This window comes from Zonotrichia leucophrys, chromosome 1A, assembly GCF_028769735.1.
Source record: "Zonotrichia leucophrys gambelii isolate GWCS_2022_RI chromosome 1A, RI_Zleu_2.0, whole genome shotgun sequence".
NCBI lineage: Eukaryota > Metazoa > Chordata > Aves > Passeriformes > Passerellidae > Zonotrichia > Zonotrichia leucophrys.
In genome coordinates, this window is record NC_088170.1 from 15,219,583 (window position 1) to 15,238,553 (window position 18,971).

General features: G+C 45.2%; 1 protein-coding gene across 5 annotated transcripts in view; it reads left to right on the forward strand.

The window, feature by feature from the left end:
* The first annotated feature begins 1,058 nt into the window (after positions 1-1,058).
* STK38L (serine/threonine kinase 38 like) overlaps positions 1,059-18,971 on the forward strand; it is a 46,597-nt gene continuing 28,684 nt past the window's right edge. For 2 of the 5 annotated variants that reach the window (XM_064701268.1, XM_064701262.1), the window contains exon 1: positions 1,083-1,111. The gene's annotated coding sequence lies outside the window, so the exon portion shown is untranslated. Of the gene's footprint in view, positions 1,112-1,324; positions 1,437-1,730; positions 1,753-18,971 lie in introns of those variants that run through there. The other 3 variants (XM_064701276.1, XM_064701290.1, XM_064701303.1) reach the window with 3 other exon arrangements.

The following is an 18,971-nucleotide window of genomic DNA, read 5'->3' on the forward strand; positions in this document are numbered from 1 at the left end:
TCCTTATCTCTACATAAAGACTAACAAGGTAAAATAAACCAAATCTGTCAGTTAAGTCCTCCTCATCAGCAACTCTCCTCAAGTCAAGTGATGACATCAAGACAAACTTTCCCTCACTTCCACACGCTCCATGTCGTGATGGGAGCAGATGATTGTCCTTTGTTGCTCCTCCAACATGAGCTCACAGATTTGCCTTCTGCCCAGCTGAGGCCAGTCTAACTCCTGACTGTGAGACCTGTCCCAGCCACGATCCCTCAGGGAGTCCCGACTGGCAGAGTGCCAAGGGTTATGCCGGGCTGCAGGGACAGCATCGTGGGGTGCACTGGGAAGAACATGGATTGCAGGTAGAGGGAGATCATCCTGTCCCTCTGCCCAGCCCTGGGAGGCACATCTGGAATGCTGTGCCCAGTCCTGGGCTCCTCAGCACAGCAGGGACAGGGAGCTCCTGGACTGGGGCCAGTGGAGGCTGCAGAGATGATTCAGGGCCTGGAGCATCTGTGGCAGGGAAAGGCTGAGGGAGCTGGGGCTGTCCAGCCCGGAGAGGAGCCCCAGCTGAGAGGGGCCCTCAGCCCTGGGTGTCCCTGTGTGCAGGGAGGGCTCCGAGCAGGGCCCAGGCTCTGCTCCAGGGCCCAGCAATGGCACCAGAGGAACGGGCAGGGACTGAGGCCAGGAGGTTCCACCTGGGCAGGGGGCAGAACTTCTGTCCTGGGCAGCGGCCGAGTCCGGAGAGGATGGCGAGTCTCCCTCGTTGGGGATATTCCAGAACCGTCTGGAGCGAATCCTGTGCCGTGCGCTGGGGGATGGCCCGGCTGGAGCAGGACAGCAGCCGCAGCAGCTCCAGCGCTCCGCTCCGCTCCCCGCCCGCTCCGGTCCCGGACACGCTCCCGGTCCCGGGGCGCCGCTGCCGCTGCCGCGGGACGGGGCTGGGCGGGGTGGCCGGGTAGGGGCGGGGCGGGGCGGGCGGGGCGCGCCGGCGGGCGCGGCCAATGGCAGAGCGGGGCTCAGTGGCGCGCGGCTCTCGCGAGAGCCGGCGGGTAAACATCGGCCCCCGCCGCGGGCCCGCCCGCTGCCATTAGCGCGGGGGCGGCGCCGCGCTCGGACCGGGCGGGAGGTGAGTCCTGAGGCGAGCCGGGTCCCGAGGGGAGCCGGGCACTCTCCGCCCCGGCGCTGCCCGCGGAAACAGCCCCGGCACGCTGCCGCTGGAGACTGGGAATCTCCCTTTGCCTCCCCTCTTTCCTCCCCCCGCACCGTGAGGCAGCAGGAGCAGCCATCGCCGTGGAGGCTGAGGGAGCGCAGCCTCAGCCTCGGTGCGGGGACGGTCGGGGGTGGCTCTGGGCTGCGGGGCAGTTCGCCCCTGCCCCTGGGGTGGCTCTGCCCGCAGCCCCCGGGGTGGTTTGTCCCCCTGCCGCCGGCTGGGTGTCGGTGCGGGGAGCGAGGTGAGCCCGGCGCGGGGAGCAGGGCCGGGGCTGTGCGGAGACCCCGCCGGCCGGGTCAGGGCTGGGCTCTACTCGTGCTACAGAACGTGGCTCTGGGCTTAAGGGAGTCCTGCCCTCTTTAGAAATAAATAAATAAATAAAGGGCCGAAATTATCTCCGTAATGCGCTTAGAAAAGCAAACAACCTTCACAAGTTTCCACTCGCGGGAGGAGCAAATCGCAAACCTTGTGCAGAGCCGGAGGAGTTGGGGTTGCGGCCCCGTGGTTTGGCTCTCCGGCTGGTGCTCTGTGTCTGCAGACAATTCCCATTGACTCAGGTAAAAGTTAAATGCCAGGGACTTACAGAGGTCGCGCCGTTGTTGTTTGGTTTTACTTGATCTGGAACGCCTTGGGTTAGAATAGCAGAGCTCACACGCGTGCCTCGCTGATGTACCTGCCTTCCTCTTGCAAAATCCACACTGGGAATAAGTGAGCCTTGCTGTAGCCTCTGAATCAAAAGCAATGTCGATGTTTCGTTTTTGTTTGGGATTTTTTTTAAGAGAAGTTTCCTGTAAGGTATTTGGTGGGTTGTATTGGTTTTGCTTTTACCTTCTTTATGGCAAGCAATGGGGTTTTTGTTGACTGTAGATGTTGGGGTTTGTCAGGTGTACTGATTCAGTGTTTTGATTACAGTTTTTAAAAGTCACTTAAAACAGAGGGATCTTGTTTATGAGTGTTTATGATGCTAATAAATCTCGCTAGAGTTGTGCCTGCTCCATAAAAGATGCCTCTATATACACAGGAATCTGAAAAATTGTTTTCATTCCTTATCCTTCAGGAGTGAAAGAATACCAGCTTTTAATTTTACTCTGAAGAGTGAAAAGAAATAGGAGCCCACAGGCTACTGACCTCAGAGGTGCTGATCAGTGGGCACCCGCATTGCATTTGAGACATCTGTTACTGTATCCAATAGAATTGCTGCAATTTTACCTTCTGTGCCATATGTAGACTTGTTTTCCTGGCTTTGTTAAGAAGTGTCTTGGATAGGAAAAGTCAAATTTGCATAGCTCTGTGGACTCATTTGTTTTTCGTAATGTACGTGGCATACTATATGTTTGATTTAAATATTTTTGCTTAACAGAGCTTAAAAAAATTCTAAACACTTATTTCTCAAGCATTTCAGGGGAAAACAAATCCTAAGCTACTAGCTAAGCACTATTCAGAAGCAAATATTTATAGAGGACAGGTATCATGCTTTTTTTTTTTAGAAAGTTAGTCTGTCTTAAAAAAATAAACAGCAAATGCACACCCCATCGTTAACTTGCAGTGGACTTGGACCAGGCCTATGGTCTGGGTGCGGGAATGCTCCCAGGAGAGCAGAAATTTTGGCTTTCTGTCAGAAATTTTGGGTTTCTGTCAGATGATGTGCTGTGGACCTGCTTGTGTGAGCTGCCCTGGAGTGGTCTGATGTGCAGTGGGGTCCCTGTGGGGCTCTCCTGGCTTGGAGCAATGTGGGATGTCACAGAGGAGTTCAGTGCATGTGGCTGATGTGTGCTCACCTGTCCTTTTTCAGGAGTTCTGTGTAGCCCCCCTTGGCTCATCTGTCTTTTTGTCCCCAAACTTTGAATGGTGGGTGGGAGATTTTTAATCATTTGGGTCACTGCTGTAGTTTGGGATGGCTCTGGAATCCTGTGGTGACCACAAGGAGCTTAGTCACTGTGTGTGTCCTCTGCATCTGTCTGGGCAGCGAGTTTGTCTTGCTTTCAGAGCTTATCTCCTCCCTACAGATTCAGCTTTTGCTCAGTCCATGTTTATTCCAATAAAAACGTTGTTCTTCCCACCAAGTTGAAGCTGAGCATTAGTTAAAATGTGAAGCCAGTTGATAAACTTTGATATTTGTATTCCAGGAGGTACAGGGTAGACATGGAAATTGCAGTGAAAAGAATTGCTTCTCTGAATGCAGTATTCATCAGCACAAAGCCTGCTAAGCTGATATTATATGGTAAATGGTTTGCTTTTAGTCTCCCAGAAAGAGGCTTTGTGTCTTAGGGTAATGGCAGTTGACATAAATCAAACATACAATTGTCCACAAAATCATTTAATCTTCTCTTGTCGCTCGTTCTAACATATAGCTGCACTTAGAGCAGACCTGCCACTAGTGGTAATTGCATTGCTGTGCCTCGAAAATATGGGTTTGATAAATAACTGGAGTCTAATTTTTGAGATGGGTTGGTGCAGAATTTTTCCAAGTCTGCTGATTAAATAACAGCTTTTGTTGTGCAAAAAATTGTTATACTGGGGTAAGCCAATTTAATACTGTGGGGTAGGAACTCAGGGAAGAGTTATTTATTTTGTGTTATAAATTTAAATAGTGAACTGTATTTAAGGTGGCAGGGTCTTGTCTTGAAGACTCAGAAATGAGTTGTCAAATGCAGCAGAGCAGACTTTATAATTTGATTGGTATAGAAGATCCTACAAATCTGTAGTTTAAAACTGCAGAATAACTTCAGCAGTCCCACTGCTCCAGTTTTTGCATGGGGAAGTAATAGAACATTTTCCTCTTAACAATATAAAACAAAATAGGAAGTAGGGGAAGAAATAAATGATCAAGAGAAACTCAGTTTCCTTGTCATAAATAATTTGAAGCATTAGTAGTATATGGGAAGCATTAAAATGGGCAGTTGTTGTAGTCAACACTGCCTTACTTGTGAAATCAGGTAATCTTGTAAGGCATGCATTGATATATCACTAAATACCTGTTACAGATTAAAACAGCAAAGGAAAATGGTGGATTAGGAAAGAATATAAATTTTTATGCTTCAAGTAGCTGATTTTCTTATTTCTTGGTAATTTAGGTGTTGGATTTTGTATTTTGGTTTGTACTGTAGACCTGAAACTTAGTATGTGTTGTGTGTCTTTAATATTTATACCTGCAGACTTGCAAATTTGTTAGCTGACCTGTGGTTTCATGAGAGTTACAGCTGGTCAGAATGTGAAGAAAAGAGAAATATTTGGAAGAATATTTCTATGGGATTTTGATTGTCTAAGGAACAGTTGTCTTTATGTTTTTACTAGTAAAAAGAGCAGTGGTTGATTAAAATGGTAGCCTGGGTTTATGGGATTTCAGAAGAGTGAGAATGTCCTGAAGTAGTAAAAAGGGAATCAACTCTTCACCTTTTAGTAACAGGGAGCAGCCATGATGAAGTAATAGTTTGGTGTGTGCAGGTTGTGCAAACAAATGGGGTTTATCAAAGGTGACAGAATGAATGGGAGGGAGGAAGTAAAGGGATAACTCAAACCTGTATGGGAGAGGAAGAGTGTTTACTGTACTGCAACTTATATTAGCTGTGTCTCTTATGTTCCAGAGTTGGAGCCTGTGATCACTGACATGCTGTAGAGGAGCTCCAGTCTTAGCAAAGACCTTGGCATATTGGAGTGTGTTAGATTTCCTTCCACAGAAGGGGAAACAAAAAATATTTTTCTTGTCTTTGACCAGATGAAAGGTTGTGAAACCTTTTCTACTCTGTGTAATAAAGAGAGCTGTTTACAATTCTGAGAGCACTGTGTGTAATGTCACATTAAGTACTGCACTTATAAAATGTGCCAAGGCATTTTAGCAATTAAATCTCCTGGTAGGAAAACAAAACCCAGCTGACCATCCCCAGACAAACCCTTGGGAAACCTGGCCTTCCCAGAAAGCTGTACTTGATTAAAGGCCCTTTTCATGAGCCACTGTAGTAGAATAATGCTCATGACAAACACACTTGTGCATCAGTTGGTTGCAGTTAAAATGGAGATCTTGGGTCACACCAAGCCAGAGGAGTGGCAGAGACTCAGCTTTGTGCACAGGAGTGTACAGAAGGGGCAGAGTCATAACTTCCATTGCCATAGCCAAGGGATGGGGAGGGATGGCAGTCAGCACTTCAGCAGGGCGCCTGACTGCCCTGAATGGCTGCTGAGGGCAGAAGCAGCAGAGCAGAGGGGCTTGGCAGGAGCAGCTTGTCACAGGTGGGGATCTCTGTGTGCCTGGGGGGCTCTGCTGGTGCTACAGGCTCCCTGTCCCTGGTGCAGCAGAGAGAGAGGCAGCTCCTTGGCATTGCTGTGCTGGGCCATGAACTTCCTGCAGCATCGCTGAGAACCCCCCAAAGGACAGATGGGGGCCTCCTCCTGACAGATCACTGCCACTCTGGAGAGTCTTGAGTCTCTTCTGTGGCTAAAAAGTCTCAGTGTTTTTATGACTTTACTGGTAAAAACCTGCTTGCATCTGAACTGATAGGTAAATTCCAAAGGATATTTCCTTGTCTGCAGGAGGGCTGTTGTGTACAAACCAGCCAAGCTGTGGATGGCCTCACCACAGAACCCTTTCCTTGGGATTAGATGTCTTAGATTTCCATGGATCACACCTGCACACAGAGGAGGGGACAGGATGCAGGGATCCCAGTGTTGCCCCTTCATATTACCCAGGGCAGAACTGCCTCTTTGGCTGATTAGCTAGATTTGAACCTGGCTCTGGAGAAGGCAGGGCTGGTTCACAGGCTTTCACTACTTCCCATAAAAACTGAGGAAAACCTTTCCTTTCAGGAGAAATCCCCTTTTCCCATATTAGCCCAGTAGAAATGGCAGACCTTAGACCAATGGAATCAGGCTCCTTTTGTATATTGGAAAAGTGTTTATTACAGACATTTCTTAAAATTTGTTTTAATTACTTTTTACAATGAGCAGTTGCATAATGTGTTCCCTGCCCTTCCCTCTTGCTGGTGCCTTATAAGGGAGGTAACCAGAATGGCAGCCAAATATCAGCCTGATGATGAAAGAATTGTTCCACTTAAAATGTCACTAATTTTTAGCCTGCTGAGTCCTGTATGAAGAGGAGAGCTTACATTTGTAGCTCCCCAGACAAAAGCACTGCACTGCATTGTTTAAAGACAGCTGTTGTTTCTTACAACAGCTGAAGTTAAAGATTGCTCTGTTCTGTGCTCTGTGGCATTCACAGAGCAGGAAAGGAGAACAAATTTAATCACAAGGTAAGGATTTAGTGGGAGTACCTGTTTCTTCAAACAGTAGCAACTGGATATGTAGAATGAAGGCTGTTTAACAGTAATTAAAAGTATAATTTAACAAGCTGTAAAATCTGGAACTAGAAGGGAATTTTGTGTTCTGCGTACGAGGTTCTCTGTGGGATGTGGGACAGTCATTCAGCAGTGAGAGCCACGGCTGGTACAGACAGGTAACAGGCAGCTGTTAAAGCACATTCCCATGCAGTGGGGTAATGGCTGGGGCTTATCAGGCACTGGTGCAGCAAATGCTCTTGGTGAGACTCAGCAAGGCAGCTTAAAAAGCTGGGAGAGTTGGGATTGGTCAGCCTGGGGAAGAGAAGGTTTTGGGGTGACCTCATTGTGGCCTTGCAGTGTCTGAAGGGAGCCCACAGGAAAGATGGAGAGAGGGCCTGGAGTGACATGTGGCAATGGCTCCAAGGTGACAGAGGGGAGGTTTAGATTGGATATGAGGGAAGAACTGTCCCTGTGAGGGTGCTGAGGCCCTGGCACAGGTTGTTCAGAGAAGCTGTGGCTGCACCATGCCTCCAATGTTCCAGGTTGGATGGGGCTCTGAGCAAGCTGGGATAGTGGGAGGTGTCCCTGCCCATGGCAGGGGGCTGGAATTGGATATTCTTTAAGGGCCCTTCCAACCCAGGCAGTCTGAGATGCTCTGAAGTAAGGCTGCCTTGTGGTCCACATCCTGTAGTTGTGTGTCTTGGAAGGCAGTCAAGTGCATCACAGCAAATTCTGACTTTCAAGATAAGGTGAAAGAAAGGAATTGTGTAATTTCTGGTGTCATTAACTTGCATCTTTGTCACTGGTTTTTATTGGTTTTGTTTGTGCTTGGTTGGTTCTACTAAAGTGATAAAGAGCTCTGGTTGAACAGGTGTGTGGCTGTTCTTTGACTGACTTGCCATATTTCACTTGTGTAAATCAGAAGTTTTATTGTGCCTAAGGAAAATTTCTCTTGCTAAACTGATCTGTCTGCTGATAGTTTAATTTATTGCCTTCACTTAATGAAATTAGTTATAGATGTATCTACATTTCCATGAATGCTGTAGGAAAGAAAATATTAATATTCAGATTTATTGGGGAGGAGAGGAGAGAAACAAACCAACCCTGGTGATATTGCAGGCACAGTGTCTAGTAAAGTCTTATTGTTTAGTCCTTCCCCAATCTTCACAGCCATAGGGAGTCTTAGGAAGTAGTGACTAAGGGCAGAGAATTGAGGATTATCAGAACAGGAATTCTTCATGAATTCATCTCTCAAATCTCCTGTGAACAAAGAATATAAATGACCACTTTATGTTGAAGTGTGTTAGATGATTCCTCTTATGGTTAATTATTGTATGGACACTCCTGCTCTGTGTTTAATTTAACAGGGAAGGAGAGATCATCTAAAGTCTGCACCACTTGAGCATCTTAGCCCACTTGTAGTCTGGATATGGTGACCTCACTGCACAATTGCCTAAGCAGCAATTAGAAACTTTCCTGTGGGGTACTTTTTCCTTCTTAAAAAAAAAAATAGAAACAAAAACCTGCAAGAATTATGTTAAGAACAGCTGGAATAATCCCGTATAAGTTGCTTATTCTTTGTGAAATCAAGGTGAAGTTGAAGTTGGACAAAATGCCAATAAGCACCAGAGGCTGGGGTGCTTATTGGCATTTTGTCCAACTTCAACTTTACCTTGATTTCATAAAGGCTTATTATCTGGGGTTCACTCCCAAGCCCACTGAACCCCAGACTGCTGTCAAGGCTCAGCACATTCTCAGCCCATCATTCCCCTCCCAGGTCTCTGCACCACGGGTTGGAAATCACTAAGTTATGATGAGCTGTTGTGGTAGGAATGAGCACCTTCAGAAATAGTTTCAGATAGGAGATTGAATTGCAGGAAGATTTTGAGAAGGAGATCTGGAGAAACAATACCAGTTGTTTGGGAGATGAAGGGAATACAGAAGGGAATTCTTCTGCTTGTTAAATCTTTTTCTTCTCTTTTCTTCTTGTCTTTTTTTTTTCCCATGAGCCTGTGATAAAGGGAAAAGAACAAAGTGGAATGCTTTAAATTGTCAAGCTTTGCTGGCAAATCTTCAAAGAAATTGGAAATTTTTTTACCTTTCTTACATTGCACCAGTTCTTGACTGCTCTAGTTCTCAGTAAGTACCAGTGTTTACAGGCAACACTCACCCATTCCTTCAGGAGGAAGGAACACACTGTGAGCCCCATGTGCAAGGCTGTCTCCAATATTTGAGGCCAGGCAGCTGTGGTAGTGCCACAGGAGAACAAATCTGTGGGATGAATCTTTGGGTTCCATCTGTGCTGCTGTGCTACTCCCATATAGAGGTGTCCGGGTGAGGATTAGAATGTGTTTACCAGCTAATCAGTTTGAGCAGGTAAATCCTGGCCCTGCCAAGGGATTGGTTATACCTGGCATGTAATTTAGATGCAAGTGAACTTGTATGAAAGTTTCTTGTGACAGGAGTGGTGATGTGTGCTCTTGTCTTCCCAGCCTTGCTCTGTGCTTTATCACAGTGAGGAGTGTGAAATGAATGTCATTCTGATATGGTCAGTGCAGAGAATTTCAGGCCATGGCTGTGTCAGTGGGCTTGACCAGTTTGTGGATATTTCAGTTAATGTATTTCAGCTCTAATCCCAGTTCCTTCCATGGGGATTGGTGGTGCTGATGCTGCTGTCAGTGACCTAAAGGAACTTTCCACTTGCTTTTTCAGGATCATCTGAGTACAACCTGCCCTGCTCCCTGCTCCCAGGTCAGGCTGGAAGCATTGTAAGCATTGTCTTTGGAGCTGGGCTTCATTCATAACTCCAGAGTCTTAGGCTCACCCTTAGATACCTTTAAGCCCCATTTAATCCTAGAGGGCACCTGACTCACATGAACTGACTGCTTTTGCTCTCAGACACGTAAGCCACTTTTGTAGTGGCACTTGAAAAAAGCAAGAACAAATCCCTTTCAGAGTTCAGGAGAAAGAGGTGAACATTGTATCACCAAAACCAGGGAAGAGAGAATTTCTGCTGTCTGAATACAGGCTGACCTACAGCACTGACTGGAGCTGCTGCTCGCAGCTTGTGCTGCAGCCTGGCTGCTGGCAGAATAACTTTGCTGAGCACCTCTGCTGCAAAGAGGTTCCTTGGAGCCTGCCAAAAATACTGTGCCTTCACCTTTGGTTCTCAGTAAGACACAAAATTCTGGCCTTTGGGAGGATACAAAGAAGAAATGTGCTTGCCCTTTTTATGTTCAAATAAGCAAAATAATGTTCTGCTCTGTAAAATAATCTTTACAGTCAAAAGGAACATTGGGACAATGACCAATGGATACACATTTTTTTAATGTGTACTTTGGATCACTGCATTTGAAAGGATTGAAATCATAGTGGAAAGTTACAAAAGAAAAAGGAAGTAATTATGAAATAATTGAGGGGGGGAAATTGTTATACTGTAATAAAGATAAGAAGTTTTAGCTAATTTTCTCTGTCTTTTTTGTTAAACAAGCAGCAATATTTTGAAAGCAAATTTCAGTTTTGTTTATGGTTCAGCCCAGTTTCAGGTGTTGACCCCCAGGCACAGAATGAGCTTGTGCTGCTTGGGGAGCAAGGGCTGCAAGAGAAGAATTATAATGAGAATTTTGCTTTAAGAAAAGAAATGCAAGAAGCTGAAGCTGTTAGTGTTAATTGTATTTTTATCTTGTAGAAGCTAATTTTTGAAATGAGTCCTGACAGTGTCTTATTTCTCTGTTTGTAATTTTCTCAATCTGAGAACCAGAGCATAAATGTATTTTCTTGGTTCTTGTGCTAAGTGCTCCTCATCAGTTGTGTCATCCTTAAAGATGTACAGACTGAGAAGACAAAAGCTTCTGTATCCTTACTTAGGACATGAGGGAGAGTCAATCTGCATCTGCCTGTGTGCAGCTGGAGAACGCAGTTGCAGGATGAGATTTTCTCAAGCCAGTGTGGAATCCAAGTGCTTTCCCTCCCTCGCTTGCATGCCGAGGCAAGGCTGGGTTTGCCACAAAGGCTGGTTAATTAAGGACCACCCACCCCCCTTCTCCTTGAATCCTACAGTAAATCCTCCTCAGAGATTGCAAACTGGGCAACCCCAAGCAGGAGCATTGCAGCTCCAGCTCCATATTTGTCTTGGATGGAAGGCCAGACTCCTGTCTGGAATACCTGAATCAGTGCTTTGGGTGGGGATGATCTTGTCAGCAAAGCACCTGCTGTACAAGGTGAAGTCACTGACACCAGTGGGCTGCCAGTAGTTATGTACATCAAGGCAGGGAGACAGGAGCTTTTTGTCCTGTGCTGCAGCAGGCACCTGCCTTTGCTTTCCCTTCTTGGGTAGATCAGGAAGGTAGTTTGTGCTTCACCCTGACTTTAATGAAATAAAATTTAGCTAAGGAAGCTTTACTGAATGCATTCCAATGGCTTTCCAGATTAATGGCATTGACTAATGTGTGAATAAAATAAACAGCTAAAAATTTATTGTAATTCTTGATTTCCTTTGGTACCTCAGTCAATGCTAATTCGAACCAAGAAGCCTCTTTTTGGATAAATCTACTGCCCATATTGAATCTGGTGGTATAATTCTCAGCAGCTTTGAGGGAGAGGGGACCGACAAAGAATAATCCTGCCTCTGTTGTGGATACTTGGGTGTGCTGAGATGTTTTTTATGAGTGCTTTTTCAATATTGAAATGTGGTGCTCTTTGAGGTACTGACCACATTTGACCTTGTGTACTTCACAGGCATTGTTCAATCAGTTTAGCAGCTGTTTACAAAGCACCAAAATTCAGAAGGCTTTCATCTCTGAATGAAACATGTTCTTTTTCCTCAACTTGGCATCTCTGAATTTTCTGAGCAGCACCAATCCCCTAATATTCTGTGATTAGATTCAGTTACTTTGTGCCATCCCAAAAAGTTCCAGTTAATTAATGGAATCGAGTGATGCTTTCAAAGCTATTGCTCTGAATTGTGACACATCCAGCTAAAATTACTTTGTTTTCTTAAAGCACAGAGTCTAAAATATTGTTACTTAGTTTTCTAAATTTGGCTCGCTTGCTTCATGCCCTTTTACTGGCAGATACAAGGCAAATGCAACTAATGATTGATTTCTTTGAAGTGAGGTGGTTGGTTCAAGGGGAACCTCTGCTTCTGTGCTAAATTTTCTTAAAGAAAAATGCTTGAGAGCTCGGAAACTTCTGAGCTCTTTCTGGCTCCAGAAAGAAATACAGTTAGAATGTGGGATGGGAATATTCCTGCTCTCCTTTTGCATGGTTCTAGGATGTTGGAAGCCAGTAGGTCTTGGGCTTTACTACTGGTAAAGTGTTGGATTTCAGGTATTACTTAAAGGAATACTTAGATTAGTTCATATTTAGCAAAAATTCACTGGGATGCTTTCACAAAAGATGCTGGTAAAAGCAATTTGTGTTTTGAAGGAGAGTGCTATTTTGAGGGAGGATAATCCTTTTTCCCTACCTTATTCAGTCCTTGGCCTTCAGATTGGTATCAACAAAGGAAGTGACTCTTACAGATGCTTTTGTGATGTGGTTCCTAATTTGCTGAGAGCTGGACTGAGATCCTTTGACTCATTTCACGTAAGCCACCAAAGAGCTGTTTCCAGTCACTGCCTGGACCGGGTCTTGGAGCTGAAAGATGCCATCTCTGCCTGCCAGCCGTGCCTCACAAGAATCATAACAACTTGCATTTCAAATATTTCAGCATGATAATTCAGCCTTTGAAGTTTTGGCACCTATTTGGCAAGGGATGTCTCCAAAGAGGTATTTTTAGCAAACACTATATATAGAGCTTCAGATCTTCATCTTCTTTCTTTATGTGAAGAATATTTTTACTGTCTGTGAGGTGCCCAGAGTTAAAGGCTGTAAAAATGACAAGATGCTCAAGCCACAGTTGGATTCAATGAGTCTTAAATTTGGTGGGAGCTGTGCCTATCCACATTACAGACTTGCCTGTCCCTCTCCTGCTGGAGGGTCCAATGTCCTGGGGTGCAGGTGGGGATGAGGAATGCCACCTATTTTGTTTGCTTCATTGGGCTTTTGGAGCATAATTTAACTGAAAGTGAAATCTGTTTGCTGTGGGACTGTTTGCTGAGGATGAGTCTCTAAAGGTGCTTGAGAAGGCTGTTGCAGGCATAGCCAACAGTTAGAGGCTTTGGAGATTATGAGGAGAAGCCAACTGCTAAATCCAAAGGCTCATTCCAGATATTCTTAGCACAATGAGAGTTGGCATCGTGTCAGATGCCAGGCAGGATTCATCTGCTTGGCCTTGGGTGTTTAAAAGTTGCACATCCAAGGCAGTTGGACATCTTAACCATCCTGGGTGCTCAGTGGACTTGGAGAAGCACTGGGAGGAGATGTTTGCTTCTGCCTCCTGCAAGGGTGACTACAGTTGGAAAAAATGGGTGCAGGGAAGGCCTGGGTGGACTTGCAGTTGTGCTGCCTGGAGTGAACACCCTGATACTGCTGTGTGACTTCTGAGTAGCTCCCTGGAGCAGGTGAAATGTCAACAATAACACATCTAGTGGGTTCACTTCTGTCAAATATCCCTGCAGGTGCAAGCAAGAAGTTGTGAATTCCCAGCCTCCTTTTGTTTTGCCAGCAGAGTGGTCAGGATCTGTTTGTTTTTCTCCAGAAGACCGTGAAGAATGTGCTCCCTCAACAGCAGCTGAGAGCCCCGGGGCTCCTGTGATCCTCTGCAGTTGCACCTCTGAAAAATCCCCGGGCTCAGGTCAACTGAGCTTTTTCTTCTGTTTCCTGCTGTAATTCTAGATTTTCCCATAGTTCATTGTGGCATTTAGTGTTAAAAATAGGATTCCATAAAGCATTTTTATGTTCCTGAAGTGCACACACTTTATTTTTCAAACGTGTGTCTATGTGAAGCCTTGCCAGAGGAGCAGTGTGTCTTTGCCCAGTGCTGACCTGATCTGACTGTAATACTAAACTCAAGGTGAGATTCAGGACTAATGCACTCATTCTGTGTCTCAGCTCTTCCTTCAGGTTTTTGGCAGCTTCTGCAGTTACTCTTTGTGCCTCAGACACCCGTGCTGCATAGTTAACTTTTGATTTAATTTGGTTTTTGGTGGCTCTGATTAGTTTTGTTATGCTTTTTGCATTTCTGAAATCATACTGAAATTGTCTGCATTTTTTGAGAAGTGTATGTGGCGAGTGCTGTGTCAGCATGTGTGGCTCACCATCCCTGGAAGTGTTCAAGAAATTATTTTAGTTGGTACTTAATGCTGTGCTTGAGTTGATGTGGCAGTGTTTGGTCAAGGCCTGGACTTGATCTTGCAGGTCTTTTCCAACCATGACGGCTCCGGGATTCTCTGCTTTCTTGGATAAATTTCTGCTACTAAATGGAAGGGGTCTGTTCCCTACGGGCTGCTGCAGATACTTGTTACAAGTCAGGGATCTTCCCTTGCTTGTTCACCTTCAAAATCCTGCCAGGACTGAAGGCTGCCTTTACTTTGTTTCCTTCTCAGTCCAGGTGATACAGTTGCCAGCTTGCATTATCGAGATCATGTGTTTTAGGTTTCAGTTTTGCAAAGTACCTCCAGGTCTGGTTGGAAAATACTTTAAAGGGGCAAAACATAATTTGCTTGAAGGCTGGGTGGGAGGTACATGGCACAGGGAAGCAGAACAAAGCCTGCAGCTCCAATTCATTGCAAGATGGAGATCCTTTCTGGCATTATTAACACGAGGGATAACCCAGAGGAGAGGAAAGCAGCTTGAGGCTTGCTGGCAACCCCAAGAGACCTTTGCAGCTTTGAGCATGCTGGGAAGAGGGAGGGCACACCTTCCCTCCTGGAGGCTGCCAGCAGAGCAGCTTCCCTGTGCTTTCAGGATTTGCTGAAATTTCCATAATTTATTTTGCAAAATTTTACTCAAGGGGATTAAAAAAAAAAGATAGACTAGCCTCCAGGTCTTGCTTCCAACCTTGAGTTACCATCTTAGATCTAGGGAGAGTAATGAATTTTTTATTATGGATCTAGGCTAGGGAGGTAGGGCTCAGTATCAATGGAGCATAATCTGTGGAGCAAAAAGTGCTGGTTTCTCCCAGACATTTTCTGACTGCCAGGGGTAGTTCTAAAATAAGGGCTTTCACTTGCTTTTCATTTTGTAAATGAGTGCAAGTTAAAATATATTTTAAGGCTCAATTGAAGCAATAATTAATCATCTGAGGAATCACAGATGTAAATGTTTTTAATTCTGTGCTAATACTACTTTATTGGACTACTTTTTCTTTATTTTTTGGTGCTCCTTATATTTTCAGAAGTGAAGAGAATAGAGCAGAGCAGCTGCTTCCTTGTGATTTGTGAAACTGGGACATGTTCTCTCTTACCCTGTGCTATATCAGTGTGACAAACCACATTCCTGATACTGTGTGTGGCTTTACAGGGAAACTGTAAAACTTTCCAAAGGTTGCCTATTTATCAGTGCTTTTAAAGCAGCTGATTAATGTTATTTGCATGTGAGCAACAGAATATGTAAACATTGACTGGAGAGTCATTGGAGGAATGCTCTCAGCTGGACTCACAAGAGCAGCATTTCTCCAAGGCTGCTGGAGCTCAGCTTGGAAATGCTATCACCAAATTTGGCCTCTTGCAGAGCATTGATATTCAGTGTCCTTCCTTTGCTCATTCCCATATATTTTCCCCCTGTTTCTGAATTCATGGTGGGATTTCAGCCCTGTATTTGGTGCTGTCTTTCAGCTGTCTCAGGTGCTTATCTTGCCACACGCCCTTCCAAACCCACAATATACAGACCCATGCTTGGCTGCAGCCCTCAAATGGGCAGCTCACACAAGTGCACCTAAAAAGGAGGGCCCTATGTCTCATATTTTTTAGGTTACATAATGAATTTTCAGAATGAATTAATAACTTCTTAATACTTAAGACCCCAGTCTTTTGTGCCTGTGAACTCCTAAAGCCTCCTAACCTGACCTGCTGGCTACAGGAATGATGTTTGCTTTCTTGTAGGGTGACTGAGGCACACCCTAAGTACATGTTTTCTTTTTCTTTCTGCATGGTTTGTTTTTGCACATAGGAAATAAAATAGAATCCAGATCATCTGTTACTTAATGCAGCTTCCTGTGCTGTAGCCACAAGAGCATCCTTCCTCTGTACATACATCATCTGCAATTAGAAACAGAAAACTCCAGATATTCACTACTTCACTGCTTGCATCACTGGCAAATGACAGAGACTTAATGTGGTTTTAATCTGCAGGATTTGTGCACTTCAAGTCAGCATTAGTGGCTTTGTTAGGGATACCTGAGCAGGCAGCTCTTCTGGGAGAGTGGTTGAATAGACTGAGAGGAGATGCATTAAGGAATGAGTGAGAAATTAGGATGGGCCTTTAAGTGGATGTTCCTGATGTGTTCCCATAGATCAGGTACTGGGCATTGCTTTAAGTGTTTGAGTGTCCATAAAACTATTCAGATTCAAGTACAGGTTGTGTCTGTGTGTGCTGCAGGGTGGGCTCCTGCTGCAGCTCAGCATTGCTGTTGGAGCTTGCTGTCCATGCTGGGCTTTGCTGAGTGTGCTGGAACCAAGCAGTGCCTCAGGAGAGCTCACAAGGCAGATGGGAGCAGCACATGGACAAACCCTTCCTGGACTTGGTAAATGTGACTGGGGTGATCCATGGGGAGTGCAGCACATGGATGGGGGCTCAGCTGTGCATCATGATTAGCCTCACCCTGACCACTTCCATCAGAATCAAATGGATTGTGTTCTGTACTGTTGCAGCCTGAAGAGAAGGGAATGTCAGAAAGTACTTACAGCCTGTGTTTTGAGAGCTTTGCGCAGCTCTCCTCTGCACCAGCCCATTTCCAAAGGGAGCCAGCCAAAGTGGGGGCAAGAGGGATGTGACTCATTGGTGAGAGTCAATGTTTGTGTAACAGTTGTCACTGTGGGGCTCTGGGGTTTCTGTTGCACCCAATGTGACATAAATGGCCTCTGTCCAAAGGGACAGCCCTGTACTCCCACTGCCACAAGTGTATCCAAACTTTACTGGGATGTAGTCCAAGTCTGGCTGCCTGCAAAAGGGACAGTGCTGTTCTCCCCCTTGTCCTCTGTGCCTGTCCCTATTAATTGCTCCCCTTTCACTGGATTTGTGGAGTTGGAAGATGGGACAAACCAATGTGCTGATCTTATGGAAGAGTAATCTCCTTTTCACAAGAGCATGGGCTGGTTGGTAGCTTAATTTTGTCAGGCTGCTGAGTTGCCCTAACTGGACTGTGGCTGCATTATTAGGAAAACTGTAGGAATGTGTGGCTGGGACTTGAGGGATCAGCCCAGTGGAGAGGAAGGGGCCTTGTTTGAGCCCTGGCTGCTGAGAATGTTCTTGTCTTTCTAAGAACCAATTGTAGACCTGCACTGACAAGGCCTTGAAGCAGGACTTGGCAGCAATGTCTTTCCTTTCTGTGTAAAGGCCTTGAGCATAGGGCCCATGCCCATAAGGAAATGTTAATGTTAAATAATATTTCAAAAGTGGAAATGATCTCATTCTTCCTACAGCTTATTTGGGTTTTTCTCTGGTTGCTATTTATGGGAAATAGCTGCTTGTGTGCAATTTGTCAAGCAATTCAGATCACTGCCTGAAAGTAGTCGTTATTTGCCACTCCACCAGCCTCCATCTTGACCCATTGTTTGTACAGAACCGGTATTTCCGTTCAGATTTCCTGCAGGTAGCTCCACTTTTATTTATCTGTACTTGACAGATAAAGAAATGGAGGCTCAATGACACTTGGTCACCTTACAGGGGCAGTAGAGACCTTCACCTTGAAAAGGAACTGAGAGCCATTCTGTAGGAGCACAAGTGTTTCTGCTCCTTTGTTTGAGGTGACCCCTGTTGTATGAAGAGTCCTTCCTCTACTGATGAGTCCTGCTCCTTTTCTCGGTCAGGAGAGTGCTTAGCCCTCAGGACATGCTCCAAGGCTTTCTGTTCTGAAGGCTTCCTTGGTGGGAAAGGTTTGCTCCTGGAGAATTTATCATCTTTTTCTGCTTTTCTTGCCATAATCTGTTTCATCTTGAAAGCTTAGGAAACTGGCTCTTTAAATTTTATTTATTTATTTTTAATCTGGAAATTTACCCTTTCATGCATGTTTAACATACAGCCTTAATATCTTGTAGAAACTTAAGCAAATCTCTTCTGTTACAGGGCTTGCAAGGGTCTTCAGGGTGAAGAGGGAGACGAGAATGTTGACCTCATGTTCAGAAGGCTTGATTTATTATTTTATGATATATATTACTTTATAACTATATTAAAAGAAATAGAAGGAAAGTTCTCAGAAGCTGGCTAAGCTAAGAATAGAAAAGAATGAATAACAAAGGAGCTCTCTGATTCTGTCCCAGAGATAGCGCCGTCCTGGATTGGCCATTAATTATACACATCCAACATGGGCCAATCACAGGTGTGCCTGTTGCATTTCACAGCAGCAGATAACCATTGCTTACATTCTTTTTCTGGGGCCTCAGCTTCCCAGAAGGGAAAATCCTAAAGAAAGGATCTTTATGAAAAAATGTCGGTGACACTCTTGTGTTCCTTTCCCCCTACTTCCCTTGCAGCTGGATACAGCCAGAGCATTTATCCACACCCTGATTTTCTTCTCTTTTCCTTTAACTTGGAAACCAGATAATAGAATCAAATATCTGAGGTGAATTTAGGGAAAACAACACCCATTCTGAGTGAACTTTCCCAGGCCAAGGCTGGAGAATTACTACTCACTGGGAGCTTATACTCATCACAAACCTCATCATCTTTCACCTGCGTACAGTTCCTTTTTTGCCTTCCTCTGCTCACCCTAGAAGGGTGAATGTGCAGTTATGTAGGAGGTGAATATGCAGCTGTGTGGATGTACAGACTGTCATAACAAAGCATTCCTGGTGCCCTTCAGCCCTGGAGGAGATGAGCAGTTGGGATGTGAAGGAAAGGCTGCAGGAGGGCTCTAGGATTTCACAAGGCAGTCTGCCTCTGCAAGAGCTATTTCCTCTCTACCTAAACCTCTAAATTTCAGAGGGATAAATTGCAGCTACCCACTTGCTGTGTGTTTGTGATATATGCATTCTCAATGTGATAGAAATGTTGAAAAACGAGACCACAGTTGTATTGACTGTTCTCCCCTAAACCAGCCTGATGATAAGGCACAGTGGTAAAGCTTTCTCTTCTCAGTTATCCTTATTATCACTGTGGGGATTAGGTGTTGTGATTAGGGTTCCTTTATGAGATAAAGCTTCATTCTCCACCTCTGTTGCTGGTGATTTGTGGTAAGAGTCTGGCTCAGCTACATCCCCACCGTTCCAAATCTGCTCCCCAGCTCCAGGCACCAGGAGGGTGGTACCAAGTGCTCCTCTCTTACGTCAGGAAGCCACAGACATCTCTTTATCTCTGGGCCTTCACCAAGTCAGTCTGCTTTGTGTGCCAACAGCTGTCTGCTGCTCCAAATATCCCAGTTCAAGGAATGAAGTGCTGTAGTGGGATTTGAATGGGCAAACATCTGT